This window comes from Palaemon carinicauda, chromosome 21, assembly GCF_036898095.1.
Source record: "Palaemon carinicauda isolate YSFRI2023 chromosome 21, ASM3689809v2, whole genome shotgun sequence".
NCBI classification, from domain to species: domain Eukaryota; kingdom Metazoa; phylum Arthropoda; class Malacostraca; order Decapoda; family Palaemonidae; genus Palaemon; species Palaemon carinicauda.
Genome location: NC_090745.1, coordinates 72,688,653 through 72,703,652, shown reverse-complemented (window position 1 = coordinate 72,703,652; position 15,000 = coordinate 72,688,653).

Here is a 15,000-nt window from a genome sequence, read left to right as displayed (position 1 = left end):
GTCAGCCTCTTTAACATGAAAGTATTCACAGCAAATTAGAACTTTTGAAGTTCTAACGATTCAACTATCTGATTAGGATGATCATTCCACAACTAGGTTACAAATGGAATAAAACTTCTGGAATACTGTGTAGTATTGAGCTTTATAATAGAAAAAGCCTGTCTATTAGAATGAACTGCATACATAGTATTTCGAACAGGATGGTATTTTCCGGGAAGATCTGAATGTATAAGATGATCAGAATTATGAAAAATCTTATACAGCATGCACGAAGAACTAATTGAATAACGGTGACAAATCTTAATATCTAGATCAGGAATAAGAAATTCAATAGACCGTAAAGTTGCTTCCCCCCTAAAATTGACATACTATACATGTTAAATAAGGCGCCCTGATCTATAGAGGCGAACTGAAGGGGTGTCATCTGGCAGCAGATAAGCAGGTTTTAGACGATCAATGGAGACCCAGTCTTCTTTGCCACGAATGTTTAGTAGGAATGCTTTCGGACTTCGTCGGATCACAAGGAAAGGGCCCGTGTAAGGGGGCGTTAGCGGTGGCTTGATAGTGTCGTTGCGCAGAAAGACATGCATTTCAGAGTGCAAGTCTGTTGGTATGTGATGCTTCGCTGGGGGCTTGTAAGTCTGGCGGCATGGAGTAAATTTTCCCATGACGTGACGTAATCGCTGAAGATCGTCGGAGGAGGTTGTAAAAGGAAAAAATTTGGCAGGTACGACCAACGGGTCGCCATACACCATTTCAGCTGCCGAGACGTTGAGGGCGTCTTTAGGAGTGGTCCTTAGTCCCGGGAGGACCCCGGGAAGCTGAGTAAACCAGTTGGAATCCTTGCAGCGGGACATCAAAGCTGCTTTGAGGGTGCGATGAAAACGTTCAACTAATCCATTGGCAGCGGGGTTCTAAGCCGTTGTCTGATGTAGGGTGATGCCCAGGAAATTCGCTAATGATGTCCACAATTGAGAGGTGAAAGTGGTCCCCCTGTTAGAAGTAATATGCTCAGGGATATCAAATCTTGCAATCCATCCAGAGAGTAAGGTAGATGTACATCAGGCGGACGTTGCAGTTTCCATGGGAATGGCTTCAGGCCAACGAGTGGAGCGGTCGATGACTGTATACAGTAACGATGTCCTTGTGATGTAGGTAGGGGGCCTACAGCGTCGACATGATTGTGTGCGAAACGACGCTAGCAAGCCACCGCTAACGCCCCATTACACGGGCCCTTTCCTTGTGATCCGACGCAGTCCGAAAGCATTCCTACTAAACATTCGTGGCAAAAAAGACTGGGTCTCCATTGATCGTCTAAAACCTGCTTATCTCCTGCCAGATGACCCGCCTACAGTTCACCTCTCTAGATCAGGGTGCCCTATTTAACATGTACAGTATGTCAATTGTAGAGGGGGGGGGGAGCCATGTACCAACCATGTGTCACAGGATCGTACATAGTTCATTTTGTGTATATATTATGCTTGTATCTTAGCTCTTCCCTCGCACTAAAAAGAACCAGAATAAACATGTCTGTTTTTCTCCTCTGTAACAGTGTCTGTTATTGAACAAGAAATTTCCTGTTCAAAAACAGACACTGTTACAGAGCAGAAAAACAGACATGTTTATTCTGGTTCTTTTTAGTGCGAGGGAAGAGCAAAGATACAAGCATAATATATACACAAAATGAACTATATACGATCGTTTGACACACGGTTGGTACAATAGAAACAAAGTAGAATGAGAGAATTAAAACACTTCAGAATAGATTGATTACGGAAAATTTTCAATGACTTTCACAATAAACCATTTTTTTTTTTTTGCAAACGAAGAAGAAACTGACCTAATATGTCTATCAAAACAAATTTGCTTTTGAGAATCACTCCCAAAATGTTTTGGGTCATACAGAGTTAAAAAAAAAAAAAGGTGAAATATATATATAAATATATAAAAAAAAAATTCAATGCAGAGATCTGGATATTAAGTAGCCACTGCTCTCGACCTACTTACAATCATACTTTGAACTCCATGCCCCATAATTACTGTAGTACCATGCACTAATTTTAGCTAAACTTCTATTAAGGTATTCAGTAATCCCAGATCGACATTAAGTGGATGGAGCTGATGCAAAGAGAGTAGCATCATCTGCATATGCAACGAGCTTGTTTTCAATGAGAAAAAAAACAGCCATTGATAGTAGTTACTGGGGATGACCATCACCTGGTGGGGTTCAAGAAAAATAATACTTCAAATGTCCTAACTAGTTTAGTTCATGAGAATTTGTGAAAAGAAATTCTGGTGTAATCTATAAATTCCCATTGACAACTCAAACCATTTATTTCTAGAGATCTTCGACTCAATCGACTACTACAAAAATTAATACTTATGTAACATCATCTAGACTTAGGTCATATGGATGAAATTTGACACATGAAGTAATACTCTAATTACAATAGCATATTATAGCCATTCTATGTTTAGTACAATTCATAACATTGCGATTTACTCCAACGAAATTTGTTGGTAGTAAATTGCTTAATGGTGTAAAGTTTTATTTATTTTTTTTTTTACGGAAATTATGATTTTATGCTTGCCAAGTGCTATTTTGCAAGACCGTTTACTCGATGGAAATATTTCTAAGATGTGGATTCTATGATTGTGCTCTCTCTCTCTCTCTCTCTCTCTCTCTCTCTCTCTCTCTCTCTCTCTCTCTCTCTCTCTCTCTCTCTCTCTCTCCATCCTCTTTTTATTTAAAAGTTTTATTCTTATGCCATTATCCAACTAATTTCCTATTTTCTTCGCCGTCGTTCCTCTTGTATCGCCTGTTTTTTTCTTCTATCCCCTTCCCAGCGATGTCTTCTACTTATTTCATCTTTAGTCCTTACCTTTTCTCATTCCTTTCTTCGTTTAAACGTTAAAATCTATTCAGACTGTGCTCAATTTGGCCTCCGATCATTTCTGAACCACATTTTAGCGGTGTCACCCGGTGAGCTTTTGATGCCTTTTTGTTTACTTTTTTCAACCATTAAAATTTGCATATCACTATATTCAATATTTCTTTATTCCTCAAACATATTTGAAGCTCCGGAAATATTATTATTATCATTATTATTATTATTATCATTATTATTATTATTATTATTAATATTATTATTATTAATTGCTAAGCTGTAACCCTAGTTGGAAAAGTAGGATACTATAAGCCCAGGGGCACCAACAGGGAAAATAGCCCAGTGAGGAAAGGAAACAAGGAAAAATTAAATATTTCAAGAAAAGTAACAACATTAAAATGAATATCTCCTAACTAAACTATAAAAACTAACAAAACAAGAGAAAGAGCACTCAGAATAGTTTACCTAAGAGTACCCTCAAGCAAGAGAACTCTAATCCAAGACAGTGGAAAACCATGGTACAGAGGCTATGGCACTACCCAAGACTAGAGAACAATGATATGATTTTGGAGTGTCCTTCTCCCAGAAGAGCTGCTTACCATAGTTAAGGAGTCTCATCTACCCTTACCAAGAGGAGAGTAGCCACAGAACGAAGAATTGTATGGTAACATCAGTGTTATCAAGTGTATGAGGACAGAGGAGAATCTGTAAAGAATAGGCCAGACTATTCGATGTATGTGTGGGCAAAGGGAAAGAATCGTAACCTAAGAGAAGGATCCACTGTAGTACTGTCTGACTAGTCAAAGGCCCCCATAACACTCTAGCGGTAGTATCTCAACGGGCGGATGGTGCCCTGGACAACCTACTACCTACAAATGTAAAAAGATAAAATCCATGTTAGTGCCTATTTTCTGTTTAATTACTTTATTTTGTCTAGTTGTTGGTGATTCCTATCTATGATGTATTTGTTATTAAACTGATACGATGTTAAATTTTACGTATAAAAACAAGCATTTTTATTTCTTCTTAGGATTTCCATTTTGTCATCTATCTTATCAGGATATGAAAGAAAATGTGTTTATTAGGTGGTCAATTAGCTATCTTTTGTTTGATTCTATTTCAGAAACAAGAAAGTTCTAATTCAGGTTATGACAAAATGCTGTTTCATATATTTGTTCGAATAAATTTCCAACAATATGATTATGCCACTGGTATAGGTCCACATAATTTTAAGCAAACTTTTAAGACAATGACTCTCTCTCTCTCTCTCTCTCTCTCTCTCTCTCTCTCTCTCTCTCTCTCTCTCTCTCTCTCTCTCAGTTGATCCATAGGAAACAACTTGAGAAAAAGAACGCGAGTTGGGGAAGAGTATTACATCTTTTTCGACATTATCATCTGCCTTTGTATTGTTATAAGGGGAAAAATATCACACGTTTCATAATCTTCACGCTCCTACTGCCCCCTTTTCGCCGGTTTGAAACATGTCCTCTACACAATTAATTAACTATCGTATGCTTACCTTCCGTCTCATCTCTCTCTCTCTCTCTCTCTCTCTCTCTCTCTCTCTCTCTCTCTCTCTCTCTCTCTCTCTCTCTCTCTGGTTATTAGTGCTATTGTATTTCTTTTTTCTATAAAAACCCTAAATTAGAGTCCTGCTTTTGTATCGTCTCCCATATCTCAATCTTGTTCTTATATGTGCTCACCTCAACCACATTCTTCTACTCCTACTACCACAAAATTTTTTCAGAGATGAATTTGAATTTTCTTTGATACGTTGAATAGACCACTCCATGCTGATAAGCAGTTGACTACAAGTCCCCTTTTGTCCTTTAAAATAAGCGTGTTTCTAGGTTTGGGCTAGTGTGTGGCTACTGCAATTTTTTTGTTTACCTTTTATTATAAAAATACAATTACATTTTAGCAATTTATATTATATACGTAATTATTCTTTACAAAAATATAGATATGAGCATAACATTGTTTTACAAAGTTATAAATCAACTCAATAAAAATTGTATCAATTAATAAATATACAATATGCAATAAATTTTATGGTATAAATGTTCTCAACTTATAATTATGTTACATATTTAAGTAATTTTCATAAATATACTCTTTTGTAAATATTTTATCGAATTCTTTTTTTAAAGTATTTCTTCTTAAAATTTTTGTTTTTAACATTCTATTTTTTATGAAAATAAGTAAATTTGTGTCCTCCGTTAACAGCCCTATAGATCGTCCATACCACACTCCTGCTAAAAAATCCGATATCAGAACCATTGCTGTATTTTCATCCTTATATGACACAGTTTCAAAGTCTAATTTCAAAATCTTAAGCAAACTGTTTGTCTTGATCTTACAACAATTTTTCAAGTGTCTTGAACCAGTATATTATTTGATTCAGTGATGGACCGAAATAAACAAAATGCATGTTATTTTCTACAGCACCACAAAATAGACATTTATTCTCATTTGTTAAATTCATGATGTACAACCTGTCATTTGCATCCAGTATATCATGAATATACCTATAAAGTATTTCCCCTCTGTTCTTATCAATATACTTGTTGTTTACATGCTTCCAAATCAAAATCCAATTGAAAAGGGGATACAGTAGCTCTATCTTGGGTTTGTAATCTTTACAATTCATAAGCAACCAATAAATTTCTTTATTTGACACATTTGGATATTTTTTTAAGCGATAGACTTTTCTATGAATATCAATCATCATGTTATAATATGCAGGGATAAAAATAGTGCAATCTTTATATTCAAATTTGGTTTCAATTAGAAAAGTTGCCTGAATTATACAGAAAAAATCAAGCATTTCATAACCAAAACATCTTTTTATAACATTTTTCAGAAACGTATGGAACATGGCTTTTGATTTGCACAAAATATTAAATATTCCAACTCCCCCTTTTAATTTATCTAAAAACATAGTTTTTCTTGCAATTGATTCATAACTACTATTCCACATATTTCTATACAAATATCTCTGAATTCCTTGTGCACGTGTATTTGGTATTGGATAAACATGTGATATATACACTGTTTTTGCTAGAATCTTAAAATTTATTACAATAAACTTTTGAAATATTGTCAGTCTCCTATTTTGAAAAATACCAACCATCTTGGCAAACTTATCTTCCAAAGAAAACCAGTTCAACTCAACACTTTTCTGATAATTATTAGCATGGTAAACTCCTAATACTTTATATGAATCCTGAAGAAACTGGTAGCCGTTAATTGGCCATACCGTTCGGTTTTTCCAACAACCTATACCTAAAATGAAAGTCTTGCCTTTATTCAAAATGGCACCAGACGCTTTTTCATATTCTTTGATTACATTTATACATTCTAAAAGACCTTCGTCACGAGTTACAAAAATAACAGAATCATCAGCATAACCATAAACAGACTCATTCAGTTGATTTGGTAATTTTAAGGAAGACTCTGAGAGCTGTCTTTTTATCATTATGTAGAAAGGTTCTTGATACACAATAAATGACATCGTGGATAATGGGCATCCCTGCCTCACAGATTTTCTAATTAAAAAAGGATCAGAGAGATGGCTGTTTATGTTTATAACACTTTCAGCATCTTCATATAACATTTGTATCAACTGGATAAAACTACTGTCAAAACCAAATTTCTCTAATATTGCAAATAAGAGTTCATGATCTACACGATCATAAGCTTTGGACCATTCTAAATTCATCAAAGCTGCCTCCTTGTTATTTTCATTTGTGTAAACGATAATATCCCTCATTAAGACGTTTAAATTGATTATTGACCTATTTTCCAGACAGCTGAACTATTCAGAGGATATTATTGAATTTAATACATTTTTAAATCTGTTAGTTATTATTTTAGCTATGACTTTAAAATCTACATTTAGCATTGTTATCGGTCTCCAGTTAATAATATGATCTAAGTCTCCTCCTTTTAATGTGAGAGTAGTGATTCCTATATTTAGTTTTACAGCGGTCTTATTCTTAAACACAAACTTCATAAGGCTTACAAAATCTTGCGTGATGTCTTTCCAAAATGTCTTATAAAATTCTACGGGGAGACCGTTTATTCCAGGACTTTTCTCATTTTTCATTCCACGAAGGGCTGCAAATGCTTCAGACTCTGTCATGTCTGTTGTTAATATAGCATTTTCATTTTTGTCTATAATACTATTGATTAAATTGAGAAACATTTGTTGACTATGTTTATTACATTTTTCTTTTTTAAAGAGGTTTTCAAAATAGTCTCTTACGTACATAATAATGGCATTGGGATTAACAATTTCGCTACCATCTTCTCTCCTAACCTTATTCCGAAAGGTTTTAGTATTTTTTCCTTTCTTAGCAGATAGGCTGACACTTGTTCTCCTTTTAATTTATCATCAACTTTGGCTCTTATTTTTATCCCTTCAATATTTCATCTTGAATACTATTTATTCTCAATTTTAATTAATTCACTGATGACAATTTCTCAGCATTCAAGGTTGATTTCCCAATGTCCTCTTTTAACGGATAATTCAGTAAATTAAGTAGTCTGTATCTCTCTCGAATAATTTCCTTTGAACAACTTGCAAAAAAAGGATTTTAGTTGTTCTTTTGCAAAGTCCCACCAACATTTAATATTTTCAAATTTGCCTTTCTTATTGCTAATCTCAGACCAAGCCATCATGAAATTTTCTTCAACTAAATCGTTATTTAAAATAATACAATTGAGTTTCCAATACCCTTTACCTAATGACATAATATTTTCCAATTTTATTGTTAGTTTGATTATGGAATGGTCAGACCAGCTTACATGTATATTCCGAATATCACTTACATGATCATGCAAATCTCTTACATAAAATCTATCTAACCTTGAGCCATAGTTTTTCGTAATATATGTATACTCTACATGATGGTTTAGGAGAAACCAAGTGTCTTTCAATTTCAAATTATTTTTACGGCACACAAGAGATTTAGATAAAAGGTAACTATCTGAATTTGAACAATTCCTCATAGTAGTAATGGAGTTCCAATCTCCACCCAATATAATGTTACTTATATTATTTCGCAAGAAATACATAATATCTTTACAAAAGAGCTGTTCTCTTTCTTTCTTTTTGCTACTTCCAGTAGGTGCATAGACATTCAATAAGTGAATGTGAATATTTGAAGAAACACAATTAACACTCATTAAATTATCATTTATGTCATTTTCTACATTCAGGACATCGACATTTGATGATTTTCGTATAAATATAGCAAGTTCCCCTATATGATATTGTGTATAATTTATCAGTATCTTACAAAATTTTTCTATGTACTCTAGTTTCCCTTCAGTTTTTATATTGTGTTCTTGAATAAAAATTATATCTAGTTTGTATAAAAACACTAAACTTATTAATTCAATTTGCTTATTTATACAATTAAGTCCATTGGCCTTAACTGTCGCTATATTTAATGTGGATGAAATGAATTTGATAGAAATTAAAGATAAATTCTTTTATACACTAAAATTAACATGGTTTATGCATCTTTGGACATTTTTTTCTGTTTCCTTATCCGATGTAGAATTCCTATGATCCACATACATGCTCTGGGTCTGATCCTTTTTTAAAGTTATCTTCAGCTTATTGACTCCATGTTGTTCCGTATACCAGTTTCCTGTTCCTTTGTCGGTGGTACCTAGATGCTCCTCCTGGGGAATCGATTCTCTGGGACGCACGCTTATGTCTTCATGGTGACTAAGTTTGTTTCCACCAACCATATCTTCATTTTCTGTCATTTCGTCACTTTTCGTCGTTACCTGGTGAACTTCCGCCTGGATTGTTGCAGTTTTCATTTCACTGGTTCCTATTTCTTGTGATAATCCATGTTCCTGGGTTTCGTCAATATTTCCCGGTCAATTTCAGCCAAACAGTTTCCATCACCTTCATTTTGTGATCCTTTCTCGAGTGGTTCTTTCCTTAAATTATCAAAACTTATTTTTGTTTCGACATTTTCTTCTTCCAGAACTGCCTCAAACTGAAGAATGGTTTCTTTATCCTAAGCGTCGTCTTTGCCAGATACCGTTGCCGTAGTCTCACTGTTCTTGTTTGTTTTTGCTTTCACTGAATTCCTCTTCTGGTCAGGAACCATGTTAGGGAAATCTTCCTCGCTAAACCTAGGTCTCGTACTATCTAATGGACAATCTTTCACCTCATGTCCAACCTCTTTGCACCTAAAACATGTTCGTTGCTGTCCATTATACAACACAGTTAGTGTGTACCCCATTATTGTGATAGATGAGGGAACGTTTTAATTTAATCTCATTTTCGGTGTCCGTACTCCTGACATGTAACCTTTTAATGGCCCCTCAACATATCTGTTACGTCGTATTCCTTCTACTTTTCCATACTTTGATAACACTGAGTTTAACACTTCATCTTCAAGTTCAAATGTAGCATTCCTTATAGACACACATGTAACAGAGGAACTTAAATTTACAATTTTTACCTGTCCACATTTCGCAGAGCTAATTTCTTTGTCTTCGAACTGTTTCATAATGTTAGGGAACACTTCCGGTGTCACTATAACGATAACTCTAGTCCTATTCATCATTTGCACGCTTATTATAGTATTAGAATTCAATTTAAAACACGAAAATATCATATCACTCACAATTTCCATGGATGGGTAAGCAGAAAACTGCAACCCAAAAGAGTCCTTTCTCTTCGGTACCGTTAAACGATACATCCAAACTCCAAAGACTATATACTGAAGGAAGATAGGAAGGCTCAAAATATCAATTTTAATACACTAGCTGGCAACTCCAAAGTTAACACAATAGTTTGACCGCTCAGAATATAGATGGTGTTGTAGGTATACATCGTTTGTCGTCTGTTTGTTTATATTCAGAATTTGACATTTGACAAACGAAATCATGGCGCCAGCAGTAAATGTCACAGTGTGTTTTTTGCAATAAACGAAAAGAAACCGATCCTCATTAGGTGTTTCACAGGCTCCCTAAGGACAATGAACGGTGAGTTCTAACAGTATAATACATGAAATATGCGCTACTAATGAGTAAGCCTAACTGATATTGGATATAAGATTAAGGCTAGGCATCCGCAATACAATTTCTTGTTTCAAACTCTTTTTTTCTTGTTGGTCTTAAAGCTATTGAAATAATATATTTCTCAGAAGCTGATATATTTGGCGTTAGGAACAGGTTTAGCGGTATGTATTATATTTAACTTTGATTTAACTCATAAGTGTATGAATATTTCAGCATGTTTGCACACCTGAGTAACATTACAGGAGTATACTGCTTCAACATATTATTTTGTTAGTGTTCCTCGTCTTCTTATTTTTTTCTATTTCCTAAATAAAGACTAACATTTTACAGTATTTGTTAACTGTATTTGTATTTTCATGAACATTGAATGTGTTTATTGTTTGTGCTTTCTATGTTTGCATACCTGTTTTGTCTTATGTTTGCACGATGTATTCAATTCTTGAAGAAATCCTTATTTTAGTATTATGTTTTCTTATATTTATCATTATATTAGAGTTTATTTGCATGTTATTCATGACGAAATTTTAGCTTGCTTGTATATTATTATTATTATTATTATTTTTTTTTTTTTTTTGGTTTACAATTTTCATATGTGCAATATTATTCAGGCTACTATTATTTTTTCTTATGTATAATTTATTAAAATTCCTTTAGTGTGATTTATCTTTCCTTTTTTGGTTGGCTTGTATGCTACCTTATTTCTATTTCCATACCCTTTCGATTATTTTTATGTGACTCAATTTAGTGAGTTATCTTATTCCTTTTGTTTGTATATCTATACGTTTATTAGTTTATATTACTAAAGAGTATACATGAGTGTATCATGCCTTTACGTTTCAATAAAAAAGAAAATTAAAATTGTGTTTTATATTCACCTAATAATTATCATTCTACAATGGCCTACAAACTGTAATCAAATGTATGCTTACACATCACATATGACTAAGTTTAACAAATCAGATATACAGTATGTTTTACTTTATTTGAAAGCGATATGGTATAGAATATTTAAAAAGGATTGTAATATACAATTCTTGAAATTGCAAGAAAATCAACTAAATTATATGAGACAGCTATTAAGTTTCTGAAAAAAAACAGAGAAACATAATAATATATATTCTTCATCTATAAATGTACCTATTTGTAAAATTACAATTTAGTTATCTAAAATTTATGAACGTCATGAATATAAGAATAAAATATACTGACGTAGTAATGTAAATTATGAAATAATATGTAGCAGATTTACAATCGAACTCCAACCTATATTCCCGTAAGGATTACGTCTCTGAATGTTTAATCGCTCACTTAATAGATGGAGCCATTCGTTTCGGATGGGAGTATCTGGCATCTTTTCATAGCACACTCATTTGAATGATATTAGCTCAGCCTTCTTACCTTCCGTCAGTATAGAGTCTTTGGATACATAATTTTGCCGAAATTAGTAGTAAAATCTCTCAGAAGATGGCACCATCGCCGCTCGAAGACGCGTAGAGGCCAGTCCCCCCCCCCCCTCCCCCACCGAGGGATGGCTAGGGGATACCGTAAACACTAGAACGCCTGTGTGAAACCTTGCACTATATTTTGTCTATGGGAGTTAATTCTCTCACTGTCTATATATACCACAATCACTGCATGTTCATAAACCTCTCACCTTATTTCCATTCAGTTAATAACTCAGGTTCCAAAGGAAATCGGCGAACACTTGTGGTGTAGCTCCGACAACACTTTGCTTACTTCGCTCTCCTTCTGCAATGCAGTAGTTAACCCCTTTGGTGGAGAATTGTTTTGTAATCTCAGTGTTGTCAAGTGTATGAGGACAGAGGAGAATCTGTAAAGAATAGGCCAGACTATTCGGTGTTTGTGTGAGCAAAGGGAAAGAACCGTAACCTGAGAGAAGGATCCACTGTATTGCTGTCTGACTAGTCAAAGGACGCCATAACACTCTAGTGGTAGTATCTCAACGGGTGGATGGTGCCCTGGACAACCTACTACCTACAAATGTAAAAAGATAAAATCCATGTTAGTACCTATTATATGTTTAATCACCTTATTTTGTGCAGTTGTTGGTGATTCTTATATATGATGTATTAGTTATTTAACTGATACGATGTTAAATTTTCCGTATACAAACAAGCATTTTTATTTCTTCTCAAGATTTCTATTTTGTCATCTATTTTATCAGGATATTAAAGAAAATGTGTTTATTAGGTGGTCAATTAGCTATCTTTTGTTTGATTCTATTTCAGAAACAAGAAAGTTCTAATTCAGTATATGACAAAATGCTGTTTCATATATTGTTCGAATAAATTTTCAACAATATGATTATGCCACTGGTATAGGTACACATAATAATTTTAAGCAAACTTTTAAGACAATGACTCTCTCTCTCTCTCTCTCTCTCTCTCTCTCTCTCTCTCTCTCTCTCTCTCTCTCTCTCTCATTAATTTACAGAACCTCAGTGAACATTTTTTTCCCTCAGTTGATCCATAGGAAACAACTTGAGAAAAAGAACGCGAGTTGGGGAAGAGTATTACATCTTTTTCGACATTATCATCTGCCTTTGTATTGTTTTAAGGGGAAAAATATCACAAGTTTCATAATCTTCACGCTCCTACTGCCCCCTTTTCACCGGTTTGAAACATGTCTACACAATTAATTAACTATTGTACGCTTACCTTCCGTCTCATCTCTCTCTCTCTCTCTCTCTCTCTCTCTCTCTCTCTGTGGTTATTAGTGTTATTGTATTTTTTTCTATAAAAACCATAAATCAGAGCCCTGCTGTTGTATCGTCTCCCCTATCTCAATCTTGTTCTTATAAGTGCTCACCTCAACCACATTCTTCTACTCCTACTACCACAAAATTCTTTCCGAGATGAGTTTGAATTTTCTTTGATATGTTGAATAGACCACTCCATGCTGATGAGCAGTTGACTACTAGTCCCCTTTAGTCCTTTATAATAAGCGTGTTTCTTGGATGGGGCTTTTACGGCCAAGGTTCGTGTGTGGCTACTGCAAATTTGTTGAGTGGCATTGTATGAATGAAGTTGAACTCAGTTTGATATATTTTAATATATGAATACACGAAAGTGCTAAATGTTTATTTCTTTGTCGGTAGGTCAGTTTTTATCACCGTATATGAACGGTACGTTATACAAATTCCATTTGTAACTTCCACTGCTTTGCCGTGTGGAACATATATCATCTAAATTTAGGTGAACTCATTGATGGCTTATAGAATGATCTTTCCACTACATTCTGTATTGCATTCTGCAAAAAGAGAAAAAAAAATATTGTCTGTACAACCGTAGATATGACGATAAGCTTTTAAGCGTAACAGCGTTGTCATGACACAGGCTTTGAATATGTAGTTCGGTACCACGTTGGATAACTTATTCTTTGTTTATGCTACCGGTATGAAGACTGACACAGTAGGAGCCTCTCCTGTATATTCGACGCCGGAGCCTATTTTTTATAACCTTACGTAATCTTATCCCTTCCATGAAAATTTGTCTCAATTTACATAGCAGCCTCTTTTCTATTAAATTTCATCTGCCACATGCCTATCGTTGAATGAAAATGTAGCACCTAAGCTAACGCTTCCTTTGTGAGAATGGATGGAATGTCGTTTGTCAAGAATAAAACCTTTGAAGATGTTAGGGCAAGTTCAACATAACCTTCATTCACGAAGTGACACTTGTTTGTATGAGCAACTGAGGTATAAATGAGACAGGGTAAATGGCAAAGCATAATTAGGTTAATATTGTTAGATTGTTAGTTTAGTGACGTCAAATTCCAAATTCAAAAACGTCATCAAGACTATAGGACTGCATCAGGTCTGAGTTCAGGCGACCGTCTCTATTTGCCTCTACGAAAATATTGCGCAATTTATCACTTGCAACTCTCTCTCTCTCTCTCTCTCTCTCTCTCTCTCTCTCTCTCTCTCTCTCTCTCTCTCTCTCAAATAATCGGAGGTATTTTTATTTATTTAAAATGGTCTTGTTTTTGTTTTGTTTTTTTGTGGGGCGGTTGTTAAAATAACTGTGACAAATCATTCTATTTACATATTCTATCAACGCAATGTATTTTTCTCAAACAATTCTGTTAACACTTTGAGTGACACACTTATCGATTCCTTCGAGGTCAGTCGCCTCTTTAAATCATTCATGTTCTTTCGTTTATTTACATTAGACTTGGGAATGTTAGCCATTATCAACCGATCCATGAAATATACCCAGTTTTTTTTTCTTACTTACCCCTGCGTTATAACCCGCTTGATAATTACTTTTTATCTATAGAATTGTGAGTTTTTACTTTTGTGATATTTGTAGACCCTGAAAAAAAATTGAATTGGGTTGGGTACTTTAGGTGGATTGATAGTAATAAATTAACACTTCCGTTGGTCATTGTGATTTCCTTAACATTGTAATTCCCAATTCTGTAGATTTTCCAGATATTTGTTCACCTTTAGTGCTCCTGCCAGTGACATTTAATTTCTCAGTTTCATCTATCTTAAAGAGTCTAATTTCTTCACATTAATCACGCGTAAAAGTTCGTAACAGGGTTTTGTAATACGACTAAAGTAAGTTATATCTAAATATGTTAAGTTAAATTATTTCTCCTCATCCAGGAAAATAAAGGTAAGTTTAAGTACTTTCGATAAAGCTAATTTTCCTCTTACATCTCACTTTGTTTACCATTATTTTCAGTGATGTAGTATTGAGCCCAAGTTATCTCATTATCTCTGTCCCTATTTCCTACTCCCTCTAGTGAGACAACTACATACTATTTAACCTTTTTTTAAGGGGGGGGGGGGATGTCTGTATATTTCAGATATTCTTATGCGTCCTGTTTTACTCATATTGATTTTTACTTTTGTTCATAAATCTCTTTTATTTTGATTTATATGAAGAATTTCGTTTAAACGGATAGGCAGAAAATATCGGAATAGCCCACTTAAAGATTCCTAATACACAACAGGGTATTTCTTTTCTGTAATGTTTCTTCCGTTGACGTCTCCCATAGATGCATTTTCGAGAAAAAAAAAGTCCATATTATA